We start from the raw sequence: 22,531 nt of genomic DNA on the forward strand, positions 1-22,531 counted from the left end.
GATTTGGTTTACTTTTCAAAATAAATGTGCACCCTGCTAAATATTAAGCCTTGAGAATTTTTTTATTTTAGCATTTTTCTGTATTAAAATTTATTCTGAATAAACAAGAATATAAAGCATATTGAGTTCAAGCTCAATGCTGAAAAAAAAAAAAGTAAAGTTCCCATTGTCCGATAGACTTGGAAAGAAATTAATTCTGGATAATTTTAGCTTTCTGTTATTAAAATATTTAGTCAATGTATTTAAGTAATAATTAAAATAAGAAATAATTCTTTCTTTGCATTGAAAACACTAAACTGGAAGATATATATGCAGAGGACGGATGTAGATCTGTGCAGGACATGTGCATGCTGCCTGTTTTAATAAGTTCATAGGAAATTTAAAACAGAGGGCCTTCTTTCTTGGTGTCCTTCCACCTCTCTGTCTCTTAAACTCTTTCTGCCTTCTCTTATGCATGAGCCCTAAGGGTTGGGATTTTATAAAGACATCCCATTTAAAGCTGAGTGTTTGAAGGTCTCTCACTGTCTGAATACTGTCTGACTGCAGGTATTTGCTCTCATCTACTGCAGGAGGAAGCTTCTCTGAAAATGACTGAGCAAGGCACTGATCTGCTTCCTTGGGCAGAGTAGCCTGAAGATTTCCAGGAATTGCTTGCTGGAGTTAAGGTCTGGGATACAACAATGAATGAGGGGAGAGAGGTTAGGAGGAGAAGACCTGTGTGTTCCACTGGATAGTGGGCAGGGTGGAGGAGGCCTCAACAGGTGGTCTGTTGCAGATCTAGAATGGTGGATTGGATTTCTAGAAGGTTGTGGTAGGTGAAGCTTTGACAGTATTTTCATACAAAACTTTATCTGTGTTTATATGTGCTCTTTGGTGTAAATGATTTTAAGAGTCATTATTTCATTTATGTATGACTGTTTTCAACTAATGGTTTTGAACAGTATATTGTGTCCGCAGAAGTAATGTTTCTGATTCTGATCCATTGATTTTAGAAAAGGCCTACTTCTTAGTATCACCCCAACAAATGGGCTTTTCAATCATGTCATCCAGAAGCAAAGACTCCCTCACAGTTTTGAGAAATCTTCCAAATCCTTCAGAATATAGAAGAAATGATATATTGTCTAAGGCTTGTTTTGGGTGGTCCTGATCACTGCTGCTCTCCCCCATAACATCTTGTCCCGTACCCCATGAAAATTAGCTGGAGCTTGGTGTAGAGCTTCTAAGAAATTCAGTAAACTCTCTTTTTTCAGTTTTCCAAATAAATGGATAATAGATTACCTGAAAGTCAACCTTTTTTTTTTTTGAGAATTATTGAAGGAAGACCCCAGACTCCAGTAATATGCAATGACAAAGACTATTTATTCTATAGAAATTACCAGCATACAGGGGTCAACCATTTATTAAAATGGTGATTCCAGACAAAGTATCACAAGCCTCTTATAGGAAACTAAGGGAATTTTAGTAAAGATTAAGTAACCTATAATTTCATTGGTGGGTTCTGGGGAAGTTACTTAGGTCAGTTTCCATGTACTCTTTCTATGTAACATAGCTAAGCTACTATGTTAGTTTTATTATATTTTGTGAGGTCTTGAGGAAATTCTAGGATTCAACTCAGCTCCACTCTTGGTATTTCTTTCGGTATTTCTTTTGATGTTTCAGGAACTGATTCAGCTCTGAGCTTACCCTCCGTTTGTTAGAGCCATCAATGATTGACAGCTCATAGTCAGTATCTCCCTCTGAGGAGCCCTCTCTGCTTCTCTGTTAAACGCAAAAAAAATTGTTTCAAGGTTTTACCTCATACTATAGCAAACCCAGAAGAATGACCAATAGGACTTACAGTCATAGACTTCATAACTGCCCAAATCGCCCATAGATGGAGCAAAACTAAGCATTTTTCACTGCATTTCACCAAGCCTTCTGTGTGTCTCCTGGAGAGACCCACAGCAGCAATGCATATCATGTATCTTGACACATATGCATGTTTGTAAGATATTGTAAATGTTAACCTGGTAAGCAAAAATTTCCTATTTTTCCAAACCCAAATGTCTAGGAGTAGAATTTTTGGTTACTTGAATTACCAGAAATGACTAATTATTTGAGATATTGAACAAATAATTAAATAAATGGAGGTTATTGGGTGTATAGTGGAAATTCTTTAAGTAAAACCCATGTTAGATACCAACCTTACCATATAATCTCTTAAGAAGAATAATTTATTCATCATCCATCCAAGAAGTTTAAATATAACTTATCATTAATTATTTGGTCATTTCTAAAAGTCTGTAACTTGGATAAGACTGAGATATACATGCAAAAACATATGGTTCATCCAGCATTTGATAAAATTTCAGGGTATTATTCTTTGGAAGATAACTCTGGATTTGAGAAACACCTTAATAATTTCTCCAAAATCTTCATGGTAATTTAACAGATAGCCTTTGATAATTATTTTCTTTTGATGCAGTGGGGTATTAGAAAATAGTATAAAAAGAAATATAGACAACTCTTTTTCTTTTGAATTTTTGTATTGTGAGAATGAAGAATGATGTAACACCAAATGTGAGCACAAGATGTGTTTAGTTTCTATACTCAGGAATGTTACTATAATAATGTCTTACATTTATTAATAGCATGCCAGCTGTGCTGAAAACAGAGAGGTAGAGGTAGCAAGCAGTACATAAGCTCGCTTTTTCAGGATGTATATTTTAAATGTGTCTGCTGTTTTAGCACTAGGAAATAAAAGTTCAACCATGTTTATGTGGCATGGAAAGTAAGTCTGAGTAGAGGTAAACCAGTGAATAAATAAAATGGTCATAGAAAGTGATATCCTGGGCATTAACTAATAAAAATATGATAAAAGCATTGCAAACAATATATACTGACCCAATATTCAGAAAGTGAGTTCTATAAGAATTGTTAACGAAAAGAGAGAATAGGTGACAAAGCAGACTTTTAGAGCAATTCAGCTGAGAAATGATAGTTTCCTTTATGGGTAAAACACATTATGATGGGACTTTATTCTGACTATCCTTAACCCTTCTCTCTAGCCTTCACAATCCCTATGTTCCTAGACTACTTTTCATAGGAATGTGAGGACTTTCCACGTGGTGTAGATATACATGCCAATTGATTACGGTGCATGGTACATCTTTAGGAAGAGGAAACAATGAACATCTACAGTCTTATACCCTATTGTCAAGTCCGTACAAATACCTTGTTTTACCATGTTCATAAGATAGTTTTCTGCTTTGTTCTGTTTTGTTTTGTTTAACAAAAGGAGGATATTTAAGATGATGAACAGAAGTAGCAAGCCTGGACATGAAAATACTATGACACGGTAAGAAGAATGAAGATAAACTAACGGTGAGAGACCTTCTTGGTATTGACATTTAAGTAAGTTGGCTACCATTTTAGTACAGAAATGAAAATAGAATGCAGCAGTATTTAGGAAACACAGAGACATTTATTGACAAGTTACTGTATTTTAGTTACAGTCACTTCAGTTAAGAAGACATGGTCTAGTGCTAAAAAGAAGTTCAGATCATTAGTAAGCAAGCAAGCAAGCAAGCAAGCAAGCAAGCAAGCAAGCAAGCAAGCAAGCAAACAAAAAACAAACAGCCCTCATCTGCAAGCCTGCTATCTAGACTTCAATCTTAGAAATCTTCACAGTGGAAGGAGAAAATTGACTCTCACATATTGTATTCTGAATTTATTACATGAATGGTACCTAGATCCTACCTTCCAACCTAACTAACAACTACCTACCTACCTATCTGCTTGACGAAGTTAATGCAGATTCTGGAAATGATGACACATACTTAAATTCTAATACTAAAGAGGGTGAGGCAAAATGTATAAGGCTAGCCTACATTACATTGTTTGTGACTGACCTGAACTCTAAACCACAACAATGACAAAATGGAAAAAAATAAAAAAAATAAAAAAAAAGAAAGAGAAAAGAAAGAAAGTAGAGAGAAAACCAGAGTGTCAACCAAATAGAAATTACAATATAGATTAGATAAATAATCCCCATACTGTACAAGTTAAACAGAACTGATTCATAGCAATGCTTTAGTATATCTGTGTCCTTTTATCCAATTAAAATTCTCTTCACTTAATTTTATAGCATAGGTACTAAACAGTCATCGATACCATCTACTCTTGGTCATTGCTTAAATTAAGATTATTCTCTTGTTTTCTTAATTTAGTTAGTACAAGAGCATATTATGGATAGAACTTATTTGAAACCTATACAGAATGTGTATAAGTCATTTGAATCACAGCTACCTACATAGTTTTGAATTTTATGTTTTTATAATAATAAAGGTTTTTTAAAAACAATATTATCTTGACTGCATGAAACAGCAGTAATTCCATCACTAAAGATTACACATAATACATTAAGAAAATGAGTTTAAGTCTAGTCTGTGCTATGTAGAAATTCTGTCTAAAGACAAAAAAAAAATAGAAACAAAAATTTCCTCTTGAAAAATTTAACTCTGTTACACCAAGTGTTACAACTGAACAAAGCTCATATAAACTTATAGAAATGGAAGCAGCAATCATAGGGCTGAGACTGGTCTATACCAGGACCTTTGCATATGTATTATAGTTTTCAGTTGAGCACTTTTTTGGAATTCTTGAATGCCTTAATGGCTGGATCTCTGATCCTTGTGCCAGCCTATGGAAGTCCTTTATTTTTCTGTTGCTGTCTTGTCCAGCTTTAATATGTTGTATTTTTATCTTAGTGCTGAATTTTGCATCATGACCATGCAAGTGACAGAGTCACCTGGTTCCCACACCTGGAACACAGCCATAGGGCATGGGCTCCATAAGTGTTGATTGTTGATATGGGCATAAGGCTTTTTTGTATAATAATGTATATATTTTCATGTTCCTTATTTAAGGAATGTCCTCTCCATGGGTTTCCCTGTCTTCCTTGATCACCATCCATGAGGCCAGTAGAACCAGGGGATCAGAAGCCCTGTGGCCATACTGGCATTGTTTGGCTGTATGCATACCAACTTTACTTAGGGTGATTCAAGGCTTATAACATGGGAACTGAGGGAAGGGACATCCAGAATGGGCAAAGGTCATTGGCTGTAGGTTTAGGGGACCTGGAATGCATCATTACCATGGGGAAGCATTTCAGGAATTTCAAATGCTGGTTGAGCAGGTTTTGTCAGGAGAAAGGAAACTGATCCTATAAACTAGTTGAGTCTATGTGAAATTCCTCAAGTAGAGGTGAGTGTTGGGGCTTAGACTATCCCAGACAAGGTCAGAGAAGGAGCGACTTTGCTAACTAAGGGAGTCTCTCAATTTTATACCAAGCCTCAGAAGGCTTTCTGTTCAATTACCAGAATTTTACAACTCTCTCTCAAGGTTAATGATTCTATGATAATCAGACAGCACCAGTCTTGGAAGCAAGGGTGTGGCCAATATCTCCTCAAAATGGTAAATGCTGTGACCTTCAGGATAACCCTTAAGACTATGGGATAGAACTCTGTAAATATGAGTTCAAAATTATGTAATTTCTCACCTATGCAAAATATAACGATGAAATAGGAAGTATATGAAATGAACAGAGGCATTAGCACTATGAGTGAGGCTATCAGAAAGTTACAAATGTAGGCAGGCAGTGAAAGACCCCCAGAGCGGGGAGACTTTCACTCAAGTCTTGGGATGACGCGACCCCCAAAGAACTCACATAAGACCATCCTTGCTGTAATCACATGAGGTTTATCGATAGGAACCAGTGCACTAGGGTCGAGACTCATATCCCACGCAGGGGCAGTGGAGTTTGACCCTGAGAGACTGGGAGAAAGGGTATTTAAAGGGATAAACCACAACCTGAGGGGGCGGAGGGGCAAGGGGGCAAGAATAGCATCATTGGAAAGTGCCGAGAATACCAGTGAAAAATCACAAGGAGGAGCTTCCTGTCTCTCAAGATTGCTTAACTTTGTGTTCCATTTAGTTCCTAGGAGAAGCTTCCTGCTTCTCAAGGTTGTGCTCTTAAGATTCTAATTTAACTTTCTGGTCAGCAAGTTTCTGGGAGAAGCTTTCTATTATCTTTACTAGGTCAGGAATCACAAGTCTAAGGGCCTTATCTTATGTCCTTTCATCTAGTTCCTGGGAGTGCAGACTCAAGAAATGTGACCTTTTACCTACTTTCAGGTAGAGGACAGGGTCTGGAATTTGAGGTATTTAGGGCTTCTTAGGGATGAGATAGCATTTTTAAACTTCTGACTTCTTAGCTGCATTTTTTATTCTTTCAGCAGATTCCTGAGTTCAAATTCAGTCTGGGACAGAGAAAATTTAGGTCCAGGCATCATGGTCGGAATGGTAATCTTAGGACCGAATCCCACCTAGTTAAGTTTATTCCTTGTGCTTACAAAGGCAGGTAGATCTTGGAATTCATTTGCATGGTAAAATGTGCTTGTCATCATTTTCAGTGAATAAGCAATGGGGGTCATGCAATGGTGATTCATGGGATCATTAAAAGTGAATCTGGAGTAAATGAGTAAATTGATATGTAAATAAAAACCTGGGGCTTTGTCAGTCAGAGCTGAGCTATCCAGAAAGCTGTCTTAAGCAGAAAACACACCATCAGCTTGTGTCCCAAGATTTAATTTTGAGTTTTTTCTCCACTCTCAAGCACCCCATTTCTCAGGAATCCCTTAGCAAGCAAGGCTGGCCCTTGACATCCTATTATATTTTATTTTGTTGTATTTTGTTGTTATTTCTTTGAAGCCTTTTGTTTTCTAATGAGAGAGAGAAAGGGAGTAGTAGATAAGAGAAACAGGAGAGATAGCAGAGATGTACTTGGAGAACAAAGTGAGGGAAAACTGTATTCAGATTATATTGTATGTATAAGTAAATTATCTATAATAAAAGAGTAAAAGAATCAGGAGTTTAGTTGAAAACTGAATTAAAAGAACATATCACTGTTGATGTCAGTCGTATTTACAATGTATAGCTTAAATAACTTCCTATGTATCCTGAAGCATGGAACTGGATAAAATATATAATATGTATAACAAATAGATATTTTTTAACCATAAAGAAAAATAAAGTTCAAACTTGTAAGAAAGGATGGGTACAGTTAGAAATAATCATGTTAAGTGAAATAACGCAGTCTCAGTATTACAAATACTGTTGTTTTTATTTGTTTTGTAGTTTTGATTTTTTGCTTTTGTTTTTCTCATTTCTGTTCCCTCAATTTTCCATAGATACAGAAAATAACATACATATATGTGACACAAATGTAGAATCAATGTAGTCTACTGGACAATGAGGCCTAATTACAGGGAGGATAGAAGAAAGAGGGTACTTGGGCATGAAAGACCCTCAGAGAGAATCTTCCTTTGGGAAGGAGATCCCCAAGCCCAATGACCAGGCCGAGACCACCGGATGCAATCAGCAAGAGGGTTTATTGTCCGGATACACAGGTACCTGTGGGTGTCTCAGTCAGCTCGGAAGGACTGGCGCGCCCAGCAAGACCGGGGATGGGTTTTTATAGGGTTCTGGGGAGCAGAAGCAGGCATACAGAAGCAGATGAATGGTTACAGGGACTTGATTGGTGGATTCAAATGAGGTGCGGATGCATGGTTAAACAGCAAAAGAGTACGTGTAGGCTGGGGCGTCCGGAATGTCAGGGGCTAGGGGCTTATCCCTTCCTGCCAGATGGCCTATGAGTCAGCACTGATAACTCAGGATGGTTCCTGAATTCCTTTTTCCTTATCTTTATGGTCTGTTAAGTCTTAATGGCAGGGCAGGCCCCACAGGGCCTGGGCATGCCTGGGCTCGCCCGGGCCTGTTTTAGCTCTGAGTCTGTGAATCTTAAGACTTACTTTTTACTTTTATAGTTGTGGACCTTAAGCTCATATAATTTTCCTTTTAAGTGGGGGGAGGGTCTTTCAGGCATTAGCAAAACTACAATATATTCTTGTATGAGAATGTTCTACAGAGAGAAGTAGAACACACAGTGACTATATGCAATAAAACAATGAAGTTGAGTTAAGTTTTAGAGAATGTAAAACCTTGGGGGAAAGTGAGAGGAGGTGGAAACCTAGGGATAGTGCCACATTATTGGTCAGTTCAGGGATTTGGGAAAGCATAAATTTGACCACCAAAATGAAGGAAAGGAAAAAAATTTATATAAGCAAATTTCAAAATAATATACAAAAGTCATATAATCAAGAACTTGTACATTGAAGACATAATTAGGTAGAGCTTACTGATGCTTAATCATCTTTCATCAAATATGAGAAATGATGCATTTGGAAGGTATATGACAAGTAATTTCCAGTGATTCAGGCATTCAGATAAAAAGACAAAATAAACTGAAGTAATAAAAAATTTAAATTATATATACCATATATATATGAATTTAATATTTATATAAATATTTAATTATTGGTTAATGGAGGATGACAAATCAATAGAAAACTGCACTGTGACCGTAGACAGAGAATTAAGAAGAAAATACTAATAAAAATGAAAGAGATGGAAGATTTTCAATATGTTCTTAAAGTTATACCTGCATAGATTACACAGAAACTGGGAAGTTTGTTTGCTTCACCCATTATAAACACTGATCACTCTCTTATTGGAAAGATTCAGGGATTCAGGCATCCTGTAAATGAATTATAACATCTTTCAAGTAATTTTTCAGTAGAATTTTCTCAACCACCTCACCATTTCACCCAACATTGGGTTACTTATTTCTATCATTGAACTCACTACCACTAAAAATAAGAGAAAAAGTATTTTTTTCATGTTGACATTGTCCTCTTTCTATAATATGAAGTTTATAGACACACTTCTTGTAATCAGTTTATTATACTCATGCCCAATGGTAAAAAATTTGCTGACTGAATGTAAAATGAATGGGCAAATGTACAAAATCTCTACATTCTCAAAAAACATAAGATAAAGTTGTAAGCACACTTGGAGAATGTTTATGTAAGTGTTAGAATAACAAAGAACTAAACAATATATTTAATGTTCACTAATAAGAAAATAGATGAGCAAATTGGAATTTCCCATCAATGACACTCAATACTTCTACACATACTAGTACCAGAGCATATGACTAATGCTTTGTTGAAACCAGTTGAAAATAGGTTGCTTAAAAGTTACTTATTTTTTAGCAGTAACTTTTAAAATAGCAAACCAAGGGAATGATAAAAATGTGTTAATAAATCATTTTTTGGCTGTGCATCAAAATTATACACTCCTTCTTTGTGTTTTCCCCTTTCCTTTCAGTCATAATCCTTTAGCTAGAATGAATGACACTCAGTGTTGTAGTTTTTAAGCACATATTATAGTTATAATTATGTGTAAGTGCATGTCCCTTTTGTGAGTATGTGCACATTAGTGGAGGTTCAGAAAGAGATGAGAAGAATGTGTCAGATTTCCTACATTTGGAGTTACTGGAGGGCAGTTGTGAGTCACATGAATGTCATACATGATCCTAACCTTAGAACCACTTCTTCAGACCTGAGCATTAAGATTTTCCTACCTGAAAAATCATATACAGAACTGATCGTTTCTGATGTCTAAGAAAAGTTTCTTTTGGATCAAGTATTAATTTAAAAACAAATCTTTATGTCTCCTTGTATATCATTGGTTTATGAAGACAGGAAGGATAATAATTTCTGAGTAGTTTAATGTTGGCTGTAAGGACACACAAACTGAAAATGATATGTAACGTTGAGAGTAGGGAGGTATTTAATGGCAAGATTCTGCCCTTCCAATGATTAAGGAGAAACCAGTTAGCAACTAAAACATGAAAACAGTCCGGACACACAAACCAGCTCTCAGGAACCCTGAATCTTTTGGCACACACTTGCTGCTTTTATCCATTATCAGCTCAATACACTCTCAAGCCAATTTCATGGAGATAAAAGGCTGAATATCTTATTACTGGCTCCCTTGAGCCTTGTGGCCAAATCTTTTTGTGATTTGAGCTTAATTACCTTGAAAGAGGTGCATCAGTTTTATGAGGTTTCAAATAAAAAGAAGATTTTGGTAGCCCCTTGTGTGAAACTGTTCTATAGATTCAATTCTAAACAATTGTCACTGCTCCGGCTTTTATAAGAGACAAAGCGTCCATTTCTTTAAGTAACACAGTGCCAAGTAAAACAGTCTTTCTGGAAAACCTAATTAATTTCACATATTATTAAAGTAAAAATAATTAAAGTTCTTTTTGATGAAATACTAGAGAATGCCTAATAAGAGTTGTGACTCTTAAGGTGCTTACATTATCTCTTATGGAAAAAATAAGTCTTTCTTTTTAAAAATATCTTTCAAGATTTTAACTAATGATATGGATTCATTTAACATTGAAAACTTCAGAGCATCATATTTCAAAAGTTGACCATTATGCTTTAATGCTTTTAGGACCCTGGAACCCCATTGTTTTCATAATCACTGCTGTTCACAGTTCATGGGATTTAAGAAGTAAAAAAATATGTGGTACTCATCTGTGAGTTACTGGGGTATGATAGGTATGCTGCTCACGGGAACCAAGACTGAATTATTGCTTCCTGAATGACTTCTTGTTTTTCATAAAAGGCATTTGTACTTTCTACCTACATATTGTAGAAGATTCAAATACATTTCTTGCTTATTATGTTTATATGATAGCTGTAAGATATTTAACAGCTTAATATTCTTAAAATTCTGAGAGAAAGTTTATAGAAAGAGTGCAAAGTTAGAATTTAAGACAGAGAAGTAGCTAATATTACTGTCCAAAGAAGGTGTCAGTGGCTTTTAGTATGTCTAAAACAGTTCACCCACACAGCTAAGTCCTGATCTAGGCTTGCAACATGAAGCGAAAGTGAAATCCATACCACAACAGCTCTTCAGTTTAGGAATTGTAGAAAATAAAGTGACTAATGGGATTTTCTTTTCATCCCAGTAGCTTGCCAATAATGCTGGAGTGCCAAGACAGAAAAGATCTTGTTGAGAACCAACTGGTGAAGATTTTAATTTTAGCTGAAGTCTGTGATCTTAGCTTTGTTTTGATCCTTGGTAATCCCTATGCATTTTTTGAGCTGATTTGACCTGTATTTGCTCACATCATAAAATCTGACATTTGGTGATGTGTGCTATTCCTCTATGCTGTTTTAGAACTTAGATGTTTATCTATTATTAAAAAAAACTTATTACATTTACTATCCTTAAAAAATGAAAAGAAAGTCAGACAGTTGTAGCACTGGTCTTCAATCCCAGCAGAGGCAGGAGAATCTCCCAGGTTCATGCCAATCTACTCCACAAAGAAAATTCCAGGACAGCAAAGGATACATACAGAAAACCTGTCCCCCCTCAACACACACACATACACAGAGAGAGAGAGAGAGAGAAAGAGAAAATAAAAGAAAAATGAATAATCAAGAAAACAAAGAACAAAAAGAACAAAACCATTAAAATTTCTGGAAAACTATTCGTAACCTAGGTTTAGTAATTTTGAGACTACTTTGATATTCCCTACAAAACAACTTGACTCTGCATATCTCCACTAAAAATATGTAGCATTTTATCATTTTGTCATTGTAAGCAGCACTGTAAATTGATGATGTATTTATCAATGTTGTTATTAATGATAAGCATGTCTTAACAGCTTCGTTTTACTTAAAAAGAGAGATGTTAATTTTAAATTGATACATTCTTTTCCTTTACATAGTTTGATGCCAGTTGTTTATTAATAAATGATTAATGACTATGTGGGATTTAAATATATATTTTATAAGAAGCTACATAAATATATTCTCAAAACTCCAAGTGATTCTTTTCCTGCTTTTATATTCATTAAAATAACATGGAAGATATCATCAGTCTTTATTCTATAATCAAATTGAAAGTAATATCAGGGTGTAAGAAAGAGTGGGTATTCATACAGTTTTTCAAAATTCCATTTTTAAGGGGGGCATGATATAAATACTTATGTCCTCAATCCAACAGCACTGACTGGAAACAAAATAAATAGTCCCACCCAATCCTATCTATTGAACCAATGAGTAGACTGGAGTTACATATAGAAGCAAGAATGACTCAAAAGCACCCGCATCGCAAAAGAATCCATTAGGTGTGGGTTTCATAGAAACGTGACCAAAAGTAAATTGGGGAAGAAAGGGTTTATTTTATTCACAAATCTCCATAAAATTTCATTATCAAAAGCAATGAGGGCAAGAATTCAAGTAGGATAGGTACCGAGAAGTACGAGTTGATACAGAGACCACTGAGAAATGTTGCTTACTGGCTTGTTCCTCATAGCTTGCTTACCCTACTTCTTATAGAACCCCAGGCCACTAATAGATTGATGGCACCATACAAAAAGACCTAGACCCCCTACATCAATCATTAATTAAGAAAATGCCCTACAGGCTTGTCTATAGCAATATATTATGGAGGCATTTTCTCAATTGAGACTCCATCCTCTATTGACCCTAGCTTCGTCAAGTTGATATAAAACTAAGCAATGCCACGGGTATCTATTTGTTCACTGGAATTCTAGACACAACTCACAGCCAACTCTACAGAAGAGTCTCCTGTCCACAGCAATTGTTTCTTGCTTGTATCAATGTAAGAAAAGGCTTTATAAACTTTGCAAATTTCAGAGCTTCCCCAGGCTAGATTAGTATATTTCATTAACTTCCTCAGTCTTAGATATTTTCTTTCTCTTTTCTCAAAGAATTGTTTCTTTCTTTTTTCCCCATTAATTAATTTCTTTATTTACTTCATATCCTAATCACAGACTGTTCCCTTGCTCAGTCCCCCTCACAATTATTCCCTTCCCCAATCCCATCTTCCCTTCCTCTCTAAGAATGGGGAACACCCTCTGCTGTTACTAACAGATCCTGACACATTATGTCACTGCACGACTAGATACAAACTCTCTGAGGCCAAACGTGGCATCCCAGTTAGGGCAACAGGATCAATAGGCAGGCAACAATATCAGGGACAGCTATAGCTCCAGTTGTTTGGGAACCGACATGAAGACCAAGTTGCAGTTCAGCTATATATGTAGGAGTGGGTCTAGTTCCAGCCCCGTGTATGCTCTTTCATTAGTGGTTAAGTCTGTGGGGGCCATTGAGTGCCCAGGTTAGTTGCCTCTGTTAGTCTTCTTCTGGACGCCTTTTCCCATCTGGTCTCTCAATCCTTCCACTAACTCTTCCACAATGGACCCCAAGCTTTATCTTATGTTTAGCTCTGTGTCTGCACTGATTTCAGTCAAAAGCTGAATGAGGCCTCTCTCTCATCTGCAAACATGGCAAAGTATCACTCAGTGTCAGGGATTGTTTTTTGTCCAGGGGATGGGTCTCAAGTTGGGCCTATCACTGGATGTCATTTCTTCATTCTGCTCCATCTATGTCCCTGCACTTCTTGTAGGCAGGACACATTTTGGGTTAAAGGTTTTGTGTGTTGGTGTCCTTATCCTTTCACTGGGAGTCCTGCCTGACTGTAGGAGTTCGTCACTTCAAGGTCCAAGGTCCTATTGCTACAAGCCTCAGATAAAGTATGAGACTCCCTGGAACCTTCCCCATCCAGGTCTCTAATTTTAGATATTAGTCCACTGCCAGATGTAGGGTTGGTGAAGGTCTTTTCTCATTCCATAGGCTGCTGTTTTGTCTTATGGATGGTGTCCTTTGCCTTACAGGAGCATTTCAGTTTTATGAGGTCCCATTTATTAATTGTTGATCTTAGAGTCTGAGCTATGGGTATTCTGTTCAGGAAGTCGTATCCCGTACCAATGCATTCAAGGCTATTCCCCACTTTCTCTTTTATTAAATTTAGTATATCTGGTTTTATATTGAGGCCTTTTATCTTGAGTTTCATGCAGGGTGATAAATACAGATCGATTTGCATTTTTCATCATGCAGACATCTAGTTAACCCAGCACCGTTTGTTTGAAATGCTTGCTTGCTTGCTTTCTTTCTTTCTTTCTTTCTTTCTTTCTTTCTTTCTTTCTTTCTTTCTTTCTTTCTTTCTTTCTCATTGTATGGTTTTGGCAAAAAACCAAAAGAAAGTAGCAGTAAGCAGACAAACAACAAACAAATTTTGATTGGAATTTCATTTAATCTGTAGATTGCCTTTGGTAAGATTGCCAGTTTCATTCTTTTAATCCTACTGATACATGAGATCTTTCAATCTTCAGAAATCTTTCCTCAGAGATAGAAGTTATTGTCATATAGGTCTCTTAGTTGCTGTGTTAGAGTAAGATAGTTTATAGATTTATTTATAGCTATTATGAAGTCTGTTGTCTCCTTGATTGTTATGAACCATCCAGGAAAGGGTATGGCAAGCAAATGAGTTTTCTGGAGCTATTTTGCATGACTCGGATGGTTGTGCTGTGAGAATTCAGGGTCCTTAGAAACTTCCTTCCAGCCTTGCTTCCTGCTGCTGGTATGTCTTTTCTATCACCATTACATGGCTTAATGATTGCTGGACCTTTGTCCATCAGTTTGGGCAGATTTCCTTCGGAAAGAATATGAAGATGTACTCTCATATAGAAATGGTGCATAGATGAATAGAAGATTCCATAATTCCTGATAATGATTTTATAGAATTCACAAATTGATATAAAAATCTAATGGATTCTAGAGAAAGAAAAGCTGCAAATAGTGCTGTGTAAACCTTTATGTGTCATGGGCTAATTGCACTGGGAAAAGAAAGCAGTCTAAGAACAATGTTTTAAAATTAGTTTATTTATATACACTGCAGCTGTTGTTCCACTTCCCAGTTCCCTTCCTACAGTTCCTCCCCTTATCTCCAACAGGGTGCTCCCTACTACCAGGCCTCCACCTTCACTGGGGTCTCAGATCTCTCTAGGATTAGGTGCACCTTTTCCCACTGAGGTCAGGTCAGGCAGTCCTCTGCTATATACGTATAAGCTGTATGGTTGGTGGCTCATTCTCTAGGAGCTCCCTGGGGCCAGGTTAATTGAGACTACAGGTCGTCCTATGGAGTCACATTCCCCTTCAGCTTCTTTAATCCCTCCCCTAATTCAACCTTAGGGTTTTCCAACTTCAGTGCAATGGTTGGATGTAAGTATATGCCTCTGTTTAAGTCAGCTAGAAGTAGAGTCTTTCGGAGGACAGCCATGCTAGGCTTCTGGCTTCAGTCTCTTCTTTTGTCCCTTTAATTCTTTTAACAGAAACAGTTCTGGGTCAGAAATTTCGACTGTAGGTTATTAAATCCAGCCCAGCACTTGAGGCCCTTTCTATCTACTGGATGTAGACTATCTGAGTTCACTCTTTCCATTGTTGAGCATTTGGCTAAGGTTACCCCGTTGAGTCCTGAGAATCTCTCTCTGCTGGGTCCCCCACGCCCCAACGCTGAATTCTTCTAGTCCTCTGGGTTTCTCTCCGGTCACCCACCCCATACCTGATCCTGTAGCCCTTTTCTCTTCATCCTCAAGTTTCCCACATAGATACTTCCTTCCCTCTTCTTCCTTTTGTTATTTTGTTCCCCCTTCTTAGTGGGATAAAAGCACCCTTTCTTGGGCTTTTCTGCTTGTTATACTTCTTTAAGTCTGTTGGTTGTATTCTATGTAATCTATACTTTTTGGCTAATATCCACTTACCAGTAAGTACATACCATGTATGTCATTTTGGTTCTGGGTTCCCTCACACAGGATGCTAATTTCTAGTTCCATCCAGTTCCCTGCAAAATTCATGATGCCCTCATTTAATGTACCTCTTATAAATGTACCACATTTTCTATATACATTTTTCCCTTGAGGGACATGTGAATCGTTTCCAGCTTCGGGCTATTTCAAATATGGCTCTACAGACATAGTGGTACACTTGTCCTTGTGGTATGGTGGAGCATCTTTTGGGTATCTTTCTGTCTTAGTTAGGGTTTTACTGCTGTAAACAGGTACAGTGACCAACGCAACTCTTCTAAGAATAACATTTAATTGGGGCTGGCTAATAGAGTCAGAGATTCAGTCCATTATCACAAAGGAAGGAGCATGGCAGCATCCAGGCAGGTATGTTGCAGAAATAGCTGAGAGTTCTATATCTTCATCTGAAGGCTGATAGCAGAGTACTGAGTTCCAGTCAGCAAGGATGAAGCTCTTAAATCCTATGCCCACAGTGATACACCTATTCCAACAAGACGACACTTCCAAATAATGCCACTCCCTGGGCCAAGAGTGCCTAAAAGTGGTAGACCTTCTTCAGATAGAACAATTTCCAATTTTCTGAAGAACCACCAGCTTGATTTTCAGAGTGATTGTACCAGTTTGCAATCCCACCAGCAATGGAGGATTGCTGTCCTTTCTTCACCTCCTTGCCAGAATGTGCTGTCACTTGAGATTTTGATTTTAGCCATTGTGATTGATATTAGGTTGAATCACAGAATCGTTTTTGCATTTCCCTGATGAATAAGAACATTTCTACAAGGGATTATTGCCCATTCAACATTCTTGTGAAGTGAAATTTCTGTTTAGGATGCCATTTTTTAATTTTATTTTTTTGAGGTTAGCTTCTTTCATTCTTTGAATATTTTGAGTATTATCCCTTTATCAGATGTAGGTTTAGTGAATTTTTTTTCAGTCTCTAGGTTGCCAATTTGTCCCATTGATGGTGTCTTTTGCCTTACAGAAACCTCTCAGTTTCTTGAGGTCCCAATTAACAATTGTTGATATTACAGCCTGAGTCACTCATGTTTTGTTCAGGAAATTTCCTCCTATGCCAATGAATTTCAGCCTTTTGACCCACTTTCTCTTCTATTAGAGTCAGTGTGTCTTATTTGATGCTGATTCCCTTGATCCAGTTGGACTGGAGCTTTATTTAAGGATATACATATGAATCTATTTTCATTCTTTTACATACAGACAGCCAGTTAGACCAGCACCATTTATTGACGTTTCTTTCTTTTCCACTCTATTTTTGGCCTCTTTGTCAAAGATGAAGTGTTCATGGGTGTATGGGTTTACTTTTAGATCTTGGATTCTCTTCCATTGACCAATCTGTCTGTCTCTGTACATACCACGGTGTTTTTATCACTATTGATCTATAGTACAGCTTGAGGTCAGGGATGGTGATTCCCCCAGAAGATCTTTTATTGTAGAGAATCATTTTGTCTAACCTGGATTTTTGCTTTTTGATAAGAAGTTGAGAATTGCTCTTTCCTTTTCAGAGAAGAATTTTCTTGTAATTTTCATGGGGCTTGCATTGAATCAATAGATTGCTTTTGGTAAGTTAGCCTTTTTCATAATGCTAATCCTACCATTCCTTGAGTATGGGAGATAGTTCCATTTTCTGCGATTTCTTTGATAACTTTCTTTAGGGATTTAAACTTCCCTTCATAAAGATTTTTCACTTGCTAGGTAAGGGTTACAACAAGATATTTTATACTATTTATGACTAAGGTCAAGGGTATTGTTTCCCTAATTTCATTTTCAGCCTGCTTATCATTTGTATAAGATAGAGCTACTGTGAAATATTTCTTGGGAATTCCAATCTTTTGAGCTATTATCCTCCTACCAGTGAGTGCGTAGCATGTGTGTTCTTTTGTGACTAGGTGACCTTACTCAGGATGATTATTTTCTAGTTCCATCCATTTGCCTAAGAATTTCACGTATTCATTGTTTTTATAGCTGAATAGTGTAAATATACCACTATGTAAACATACCACATTTTCTGTATCCGTTCCTCTGTTGAAGTACATCTAGTTTTTTTCTAGCTTCTAGAAAAAGCTTATAAACAAAGTTATAAACAAGGGTGCTATGAACATAGTAGAGCATGTATCCTTGTTATATGTTGGAGCATTTTTGGGTGTATGCCCATGAGTGGTATAGCTGGGTCCTCAGGTAGAACTATGTCCAATTTTCTGAGGAGCCACCAGAATGATTTCCAGAGTGGTTGTACTATCTTTCATTCCTACCAACAATAGAGGAGTGTTCCTATTTCTCCGCATCCTCTCCAGCATCTACTGTCACCTGAGCTTTTGATCTTAGTCATTCTGACTGAGATGAGGTAATATCTCAGGGTTCGTTTTATTTGCATTTCCCTGATGACTAAGATGTTGAACGTTTCTTTAGGTGCTTCTCAGACATTCTTTATTCCTCAGCTGAGAATTCTTTGTTAGCTCTGTACCACATTTTTAAAATTGAACTTTTTGAGTATCAGGAGTCTAACTTTTTGGGTATTTGTATGTATTAGATATTAGCCCTCTATTGGATCTAGAATTTATAAACACCTTTTCACAATCTGTTGGTTGCCATTTTGTCCTATTGACAGTGTCCTTTGCCTTACAGAAATTTTGCAATTTATTGAGGTCCCATTTGTTGATTCTTGATCTTAGACCATAAACCATTGGTGTTTTGTTCAGGAAATTTTCCTTTGTGCCTATGTGTTCTATGCTCTTCCCCTCTTTCTCTTCTATTAGTTCCAGTGTATCTGGTATTATGTGGAGGTCTTTCATCACTTGGACTTGATCTGATCCTTCAGTCCTTCTTAGAAGGGGGATCAAAATACTCATGGGAGGAATTACAGGGGCAAAAAACGAAGAAGGGACTGAGGGAAAGGTCATGCAGAGACTGCCCCACCTGGGGATCCATGTCATATGCAGCCACCAAAGCCAGTCAATATTGCTGATGCCAAGAAGAGCTTGCTGACAGGAGCCTGATATGGATGCCTCCTGATAGGCTTTGCCAGAGGCTTAGGGATACAGATGAGGATGCTGGTACCTATCTATCAGCCTTAGCACAGGAACCCCAATAGAGGAGTTAGAGAAAGGACTGAAGAAACTGAAGGTGTTTGCAATCCCATAGGAAGAACAATAATATGAACCAACCAGATCCCCCAAAGCTACCAGGGGCTAAACTGCCCACTAAAGAGGACACATGAGCGACCCATGGCTTCAGTTACATATGGAGCAAATGGCATTGTCTGGCATCTATAGCAGGAAAAGCCCTTTGTTTCTGTGAATGCTTGTTTCCCTGTGTATGGTAATGCCAGTGTATTAAGGTGGAAGTGGGAGTGTCTTCATAGAGGCAGGGAGGGAGGGGCATGAGGAGGAGGAAAGGGATAACATTTGAAGTGTAAATATATAAAAAATCCAATAAAACATTCGAATGACAATAATTTTAAAAAAGGAAAGCTACTGATACGTTTGAGTCAATTTTATATAGCTCTACTTTACTGAAGTTGTGTATCAGCTGAAGTAGTTCTCTGGTGGGATTTTTGGGGTTCTTAGGTATACTAACATATAATCTACAGATAGTGATGCTTTCACTTCTTCCCTTCCAATTTATTTTCCCTTGATATCCTTTTGTTTTCAAATTGTTCTTGCTAGAACGTCAAACGCTATATTGAATAGATAGGGAAAGAGTGGGCACACTTGTCTTGTTCCTGATTTTAGTGGCACTGCTTCTAGTTTCTCTCCATTTAGTATGATGTTGTCTGTTGGTTTTATATATATTGCTTTTATTATGTTTAGGTATGTGTCAAGAGTTCCTGATCTCTCCAAGAATTTTAACATGAAGGGCTGTTGCATTTTGTGTAAAGCCTTTTCAGCTTTTAATGAGATGATCATGTGATTTTTTTTTTCTCCTTGAGTTTGTTTATTGTATTTTCTTGGTTATAGTTACCCTCCTTTTTTTCTTATAGTATCTTCTATAGGACTGGATTAGTAGAAAGATTTGTTTAAATTTGGTTTCATCATGAAATATCTTGGTTTCCCTGTCTATTGTGATTGAGAGTTTTTCTGGGTGATGTAGCCATGGGTGGAATTTGTTTTCTCTTAGGGTCTGCCTGACATTTTTTCAGGATCTTTTGGCTTTTAAAGTCTCTGCTGAGAAGTCTAGGATAATTCTGGTAGGTCTGACTTTATATGTTACTTGACCATTTTCTCTTACCTTTCTTTAGGCTAGGGAAATTTTTTATGCATTTGTTGAAGATATTTTCTTGTCCTTTGAGCTGGGAATCTTACCCTATTCTATTCCTATCTTTTGTAGTTTTGATTTTTTCACTGTGTTCTGAATATCCTGAATATTTTGGATTAGAAGCTTTTTATACTTTGTATTTCCTTGGATCAATGTGTCAATACCTTCTAAGGTATCTTCTATACCTGAGATTTAGTTGTTTCCTCTGTAAGGTCTTCTACCTATTTGTCTGTGTTTTCTTATATTTCTTTAAAGAAGTTATGTATATCCTCCTTAAAGTCCTCTATCATCTTCATGAGCTGGAATTTCTGTCAGAATCTTGCTTTTCAGACATGTTAGGGTATCCAGGGATTGCTGTGGAGAATGAACTGGGTTCGGATGATGCCAAATTGTATTGGGTTCTGTGGCTTATGTTTTTGTGCTTGCCTCTCATCATCTGGTTTATTTCTGGTACTGGGTGTCTCTGAAGGGAGCTGTTCTTGGAGGTAGAACCCTGTGACCTGGATTAGAACTGGGTTTCCTGGGAGGCAGTCAATGCTGTCTCTAGTGGGGGATGGGGAAGGTCTTGTGTCTCTGGTTAGAACAAACCTTCTATGTCCCTGGGTAGACTAAATTCCCTGCATTCTTGGCCAGGGCAAAATTTCTGGGAGATAGGCAAGCTCTGGGCCAGAGGCAGGATTTGCTCCAGTTGTAGATGGAGGTGCAAACTGGAAGGACTGTGCCTCTGGTTAGGTTAGACCTCCTATTCCACTGGTTAAGGTAGGTCTCCTGGGTCCCTGGTTACTGCACACCTCTTAGGAGGCAGACAAACTTTAGGGTGTGGGAGGGTATTGGGTTGCTAATGTTACCCGGGTCTTGAAGCAGAACTGAAGGAAGGTCAGAACAAATTTTATATCAAGGAAAACATTCATTCTAGGTTAGGAACAGCACCATAATTTGCTAACTAAAGGTCAAAACATGGGAATGAATAATTTTTTGTAGGTGCAAGGACAGAACAATAAATGATAGAATAGTTTATCTATATGAGATTTCAAAATAACTTGATACAAGGCAGATGATTTGCCTCTTGACAAAACAATGCTAACTTATGATATACAAATTATTGTTTTAAACTTAAAATGAATTTATGGAGCTAGTAACAAATAATGAATGTTGTTTAGACTGGTACTAGTATTATTGGAAAGATGTGTAAAAAAATTCTGCAGTAATTCCCTATGTTTTATTGATCGAAAGCACGAACTAGTGTCTTATACTTCCTTTAAACTAATGGAATGCAAAAATACTTAGAGGATAATATGATCAACTAGCCCAGAAAGTATAAGTACTAGCAATGACAATTAGGAGGGAGTTAGCCTTTCTCTGCTTGATCCTGTATGTGTGTCTCTCTGTGTGACTGAATTTTCTCTTTTCTCTTTCCTTCTTTCCTTCTTTCCTTCTTTCTTTCTTTCTTTCTTTCTTTCTTTCTTTCTTTCTTTCTCTCTCTCTCTCATCTCTCTCTCCCTCTCTCTTTCTTTCTTTCCTTCTTTCTTTTTTATTTTTTCCTCTGGTTCACAAAGAATTAACATGAAGGTTAGATGACACAATGTAGGGAAATGCCAGGGTGGTGAAGTGGAAGAGGGTGGATGGGTGGGTGAGCACCCTCATACAAGCAGGGAGAGAGGGGATGAGATAGGGGGTTTGCAGAGGGGAAAACAGGAAATGGCTAACATTTGAAATGTAAATAAAACATCCAATAAAAGATACTAATTACTCATAAAAAAGAAAAGAAAAGAAAGAAAAAAACAAACAAACAAACTCTAAGTCTCTTGCCTGGACAGGGGTTCTTAAGCCAGAGAGAAAAGCACTCTAGTATCTAAACTTTCTTTTTTGATTCTCCCGCTTCTTTCAGCAGGGTTTTATTGTCAGAGCCCAGTAACTTCTGGGCCCAGAATGACAAGAGAAAGAGTTAAATTGCCAGAAGCCAGCAGCTTTTGGCCCCAGAATTGCAAGAGAGAGTTGAATTGCCACAAGCCATGAACTTCTGGCTCCCAGAACAGTAAAGGAAGTTGCAAGGCAAGAGGTAATCACCACTTTATCCTTCTTTAGAGGGTGTGTCTTACATCAGTATCTCAATGCCAGCATGGGATCCTGGCACCTGATATCGTTTTTCAGCCAATTTATTATTTGTATAAAGGAGGGCTACTGATTTTCTCTTTAGTTAATAATGGAATACTTTAATTCAGACAACATAGCTAAAATAATAGCAAACGCCGCAATTAACAATGCTCTTCAACATGCCTCTAACAGACTAGGAATTAAAATCAAAGGAAGAGAGTTTGAAATTGAGTAGAGGATGTCCCAAAGGCTCAGCCGTCTTCTAGTTATGAAAATCCTATTGCCGTCAAGCAGAATTTGTCATAACTTACTTTATTCCATCAAATAGCATTCATTGGGTGTCAGTTTAATTGAGAAAATGCCACTTCAAATAAAATAAGCAAGGTCTTTTTGCCATGGACTTACAGGTTCATATGAATACTGTCACTGAAAATGACTAATAACAAAATCATGCTACAAAACTTTTGACACAGGTAATAAGCTGGGAGTTAATTTAGGTGGTGGATATAGGCACTATCTTCCATAGTAAATAACTTT

The 22,531-nt window shown here is 37.2% G+C and overlaps 1 long non-coding RNA gene across 1 annotated transcript in view; it reads left to right on the forward strand.

Annotated features, from left to right (window-relative positions):
* Positions 1–575: 575 nt before the first annotated feature.
* The window catches only part of LOC116900506, an 82,702-nt gene continuing 60,746 nt past the window's right edge, over positions 576–22,531 (forward strand). Inside the window, exon 1 of the long non-coding RNA XR_004387932.1 lies at positions 576–665. This is a non-coding gene — a long non-coding RNA (uncharacterized LOC116900506). The remainder of the gene's footprint in view (positions 666–22,531) is intronic.

The sequence above is a fragment of the Rattus rattus genome, chromosome 5, assembly GCF_011064425.1.
Source record: "Rattus rattus isolate New Zealand chromosome 5, Rrattus_CSIRO_v1, whole genome shotgun sequence".
NCBI classification, from domain to species: Eukaryota; Metazoa; Chordata; class Mammalia; order Rodentia; family Muridae; genus Rattus; species Rattus rattus.